Raw genomic sequence first — 5,533 nt, 5'->3', positions numbered from 1 at the left:
TCAGGCAAAATGGCTAATCCGGCATCATCGGGACCTGGAGGGTGCCGGATTAGTCATAGTCAACCTGTACTGTCCTTTTCTTATCACTATTAATCTAAAATACTTAATGTGTTTGGATACCATAAGATACAGCGACAAATGAATTACCCGTTGTTATTTTGGCGAGGAAAAGATAGTCACGAATAAATAAAGTTTTGCGACTTATACTTGTTAGATATTACGCCTAATTATCAAATTTATGTTCGTTGCACTACCATTCTCCCTATACTGAAAAACGAAAAAAAAATCTAAAGAGTAATTAATTGTATGGGTCAAACACAATTGGATACATGCCACGTCGTTCCCACTTTAGCTGTGCGATCGAAGTGTTCGAAAAAATAAATAAAAGACCATTTTCTGCAGGAATGGGAAAAAATCTGTAACACCGCGAATGATTTCAAAAGAAAGGGAAAAACCGCTACACTTAACGGTTAAAAGCTCACCACTTTTTTTTTTCTCTCTCCTGATTTTTGTTTTCACGGGATGAATTTACTCTAGTTTTTATAGTGGATGGTAAAAAAAAAGCTATAGCAGTTTTTCGTTACTAAATTGTACTCATATATATGAGTCTTCCGCTTATTCTAGCTAAATAAATCTTTTCTGATTGAGTCCAAACTAGTTTTAAAATGATTTGCATCTTATGTCGGCCCGACATGGCCAGGTGGTTAGGGCGCTCGACTCGCAATCTGAGGGTCGCGGGTTCGAATCCTCGTCATACCAAACATGCTCGCCCTTTCAGCCGTGGGGGCGTTATAACCTGACGGTCAATCCCACTATTTATTTGTTCGAGAGAGACATAAGATGCTCGTTCGTTTTGAATTTCGCGCAAAACCACACGAGGGTTATCTGCGCTCGCCGTCCCTAATTTAGCAGTGTAAGACTAGAGAGAAGGCCAACTCTTGGGCTACTCTTTTACCAACGTCAAGTAGAACAGAAATGTACATAAAAACGCAATTTTAGATTCATTACCGTACGTAACTCTGGTGTTTCCTAAGTTTTCTAAACACTAAAACTTAGAGTATTTAACGAAAACCCACCAAAGGTTGTGACTTGAGTAACTATCTGAACTTTAAGGTGATTGATACAGAGCTCCAAAGCGAAACACCAGGGGGTTACTTTTGTTTTGTATTTGTGTCTAAATGGATCGACGAATCACAGAAAAGCACACAAAACATTGAATAGAATGTTAGACATCTGATCCTTTAGTTGAACTGCTAGACCCACTTTCTCTGACCACATGTAAAGTAAATTGTATTTTGCTTCGGGGAAAAACAATAAACATGCTATTATTGCCCTGCTTCTGGAAGCCGTAGCTGCGGATTTCTTTCTTTCCGACTGAGACTTAAGTATATAGCCCAGATCGTTATCTTCACTAACGTTTCCTGTTCGACATCTTTGATGTTGTCTTAACTATCAACTACTGTGTTAAACATAGGGAAGTCAAAAATAAAACCATGTCTTATTTAAGAGTTAATTAAAATGGAGTATCTGGTGAGAGTCAAGGTATCCTTGACTGTCAATGTAACAGTTTTCAAGAACTGCTTAAACGCAGTATTTTAAGATATAATGTTAGCTCGGGTAACTATACCTCTCTGTAACGTACATTATAGTAAAAACCTAACACAAAACAATATTCTGGAGATGAGACTACTGAACCAGGGACTATAATGTGCTTATATTTTCTCAAGTACTCCAAGAATAGACACTTCATTAAAAAGAACAAAACATCGATGTTGTAATTAAACAATTTATCTTAGGAAAAACTGCCACAGCTTTATACAGACTAGGAAACACGAATAATTTTACCCATCAAACCAGAAAACCTTTCAAATTGCTTAGTTAGTTTAGACTGAACTACTACAATTAGATCTAACTGTGGTAACAAATCTTACAAACTTAAATGTTTAAGTTACTTCAAGAAATACGAAACATTTATTGGAAAACTCGGAAATAAATTAATATCCTTATAAGTGGAACAATTCATTTGTAAGTTTTTTAAACTGACTTAGAGAAAACTGGCACAGTTTTGGAACTTTTTTTTTTAATCGGCAGAACGTCAATTCGAAGCGAGCTAGTGACATCAGAGCCTATCATCGCCAGTTGAAGCGCCACAAGAGTTCCGGTCCATTATTGACAACCAGCCCATCGAGTCTCATGGCTGTGATTAATCGATTAGTTTTCAGCAACTATCAACTAATAGGGATAAGCTACAGGGTGACGAAATATAACTTTTCACAGTTTACCAGCACCACTCTAAACTGTTTTTGACCAAAACGGTACATATCATAATGACAAGGAACTCTGAAATAGGAGTTTGAAAGACTGCTGGGAACACACATTACTTTGGTTGGATGTTTCTTCCAATCTCTCGAAACAATATAATTTGAAGTTATTGGGATTTTTTAAGTCACTCACCTGGTGGTGATTTAAGAAAAGAAATAAAGAGAGAGTAGACAAGAGGAGACCAAGCCTTATAAATAAATTATTCTACGGATGTGAATGGTACTGGACATGCTTTAAATAACACAGGTGCATTGGTCTTGTATTAATGAAATGCCAACAGTCAACAAAGTTATGATGAACACTCCAACTGAAACGCATAGATTCAATTAACTTGGCTGTTTAGCAATAGTTGATAATAATCGAATTTGTAGACATATATATATACGTACCAAGGTTTAATTGCATCAAATATGTTGCCAAGCCTTTGAACAAACAAGCACTCATGTTGTAGAACCACGTGCATGTTGTTTTGTCGCACGTTGGCTTGTTTTGCCATAAAGTGCTCCTGTAGTGTAATATAACTTCAATACAATATTGGTAAGCCACTAATTAGTTGTTTCAGATACAAAAGATGAACTTGAAAACCATAACGTAACCAGATATCCGTATAATTTCTTGCCAAATTATGTCCTAAAATAACATAGCTAAATTTTACTAAATTACCTTACATTGGTTTTTACTATTGCCAATTTCAACAACTTTAATGATTCAAAGATATTTTGTTTTTTATTTTGCAAAAGAGAAATAAAACGTATTAGACAAAAGCGTTCGAATGCTCAATGTCTAAGTTTTTTGCTCACTTATCAATTTTTATATATGAAATTAATTAAATATGCTCACCAAACTCAGGTATTCGGGTCATTCAGTAGCTGAATCGTTCAAGTCTATAAAAAAAATCAGAAGAAAAAACGAATTACTGAGTTGTAAAAAATAAAATTTTGAAACATCTTATTGTTAACTATTCTTCAGGCAAGTGAAAATGTAGAAATGGAAGTTTGAAACACCATGTTCTAAACATTTTTTGAGACAAGCTACTAATAAAAAACACATTCATCAGGAAAAAAAAAGCTTCAGCGTGTTTCTACTTTTCCCAAAGGAGTGATATACAAATTAATGTTTTTTTTTATATAATAGAATTATAATTGCTCGATATATTGTTTAGTAGTTTTAAGTCACCATTATTATGTACACGAGACTGAGATTATCTCGAATTCTGATTGGAGCATGGTCGTCGTCCTGTGTTCCAGAGTACAGAACGATTTTGTTTTCTTTTATTCCCTTACAGTAGGCGTTGCTATGAAACAGTTAAAAGTCAAACATCTCAGGTCATTGTTAGAAGATTAAGCTAAAGGTCTTTTACAGATTGATGATGTTCTTTTGTAACTTCCACCAAATGTACGTTTCCAATCTTACTGGAATATTACAACTTTCTTTGCAACATGTTTGTGGAGAATTGGATCTTTGGTTAATAACTCTTCTAAAGTTTCTTTGTATAACGGCGGTTATCTTTGTTTGTGTGAAATTCTCTAATTATCACGTGTCAATAACTGAAAACTCTTCATCGTATTTTCAAAGAACTGAGATAATAGAAAGTAGAACTCGCACATTTTCACGGCAAATAAGTACTAGAACTATATCAAATTCTACATATATTTCTTATAGATTGTAAGATTGAATGAGATGTTTTCGCTAACAATCCCCCGTGGATTTCTCAAAGGCAACTCTTACTTGACACAAGCCCCGCTAGGCGACAACAAAGCTGGCTGCATTAAAAGTTTTGGAAAAGCAAACATTGCCAATGTTGGGTTTCTATTCATTTCCCTGATCATGCAGGAAACCCGAAATCACCAAATAATGACGCTTTGATGCACCGTGACGTTAGTGCCGCTTGGGAGAGAACCCTTCGTCATAGCTTACACACACACAAGAAGAAAAAAAAAGATGAAGGCATTCAGGGCCATTTGCTTGAGAACACATTATAAGCCTATTTGTTTTCTATTCATCTGGGATATTTATTCAGCTGTTCTTCCCTATTTTAGAAAGAAGAGAATGTTGAGATGGGAGGAACGTTCCAGTACTTTCTGCTAACGAAAATGGAAAACGCCTTTCTATTTTACCAATCACTCGAATAGTCAGCTAATACACCTGGTGTATAATCAGATAGTTTTCATATTAAAGCTCCCAATCACTCGAATAGTCAGCTAATACACCTGGTGTATAATCAGATAGTATTCACATTAAAGCTCCCAATGACTCGAATAGTCAGCTAATATACTTGGTGTATAATCAGATAGTATTCATGTTAAAGCTCCCAATCACTCGAATAGTCAGCTAATACGGGAGCTTTAACATGAATACTATCTGATAATACACCAGGTATATTAGCTGACTATTCGAGTCATTGGGAGCTTTAACATGAATACTATCTGATTATACACCAGGTAATCACTCGAATAGTCAGCTAATATACTTGTTGTATTATCAAACGTATTCATGCTAAAACCTAAATTGTTATTTCAAATTAAAACAAATAATAAATCGCTAGATAATAGTAACTTTTCTTATTTAAGCTGTTGCCAAAATTATTAATCAACATTATCAATGACTGATTAATGATCTTTTATTAAAGCATAGCTGTTACATTTTTCCACTAGAAAGAATCATTACATAGTAAGTTCAAGAAATCAGATCAAATGACACAACTGTATATGTGTATCATCTATAACAACCTCTAATCCATGAGGAATTATCCAGATTGAAAGGTCAAATCCTTCCACATATTCTTATTTTATTGAATGCACAACTGTGGCCGTATTAGGCTTAATCTTCTTAGCCTCATATCATATTTCAAACTCGTGCTTTTATTACTACTTCATTTGTGTGTAAAGCATCTCTGAGAAAAGATTGAAGGTAAATTACCAGGAGAGTGATCACTTCCTCTAAAGAATTACGTTATAACGATTCAACAACGGGCGGACATGATATTTACATGTTTTGGAACCAAAAGTTTATCAGCCAAACACACCTTATTGTTGAACAACGATATTAGAATTGATGTAATGAGTTACGAAAAGTTACTTTTCTCTTGTTATAATTTAATTATAATGTAGTCTTAAGCGAATACTTTGATTCGTACAGTAGCTATATTTTGTAAACTCCCTGTATTGAGGTTAACTGGCGCTCTAGGATCACAATTCTAGATGCGTTTCTT

Source organism: Limulus polyphemus, unplaced genomic scaffold (assembly GCF_000517525.1).
Source record: "Limulus polyphemus unplaced genomic scaffold, Limulus_polyphemus-2.1.2 Scaffold451, whole genome shotgun sequence".
In the NCBI taxonomy this organism is placed as follows: domain Eukaryota; kingdom Metazoa; phylum Arthropoda; class Merostomata; order Xiphosura; family Limulidae; genus Limulus; species Limulus polyphemus.
Note: the sequence above shows the minus strand (reverse complement) of the source record.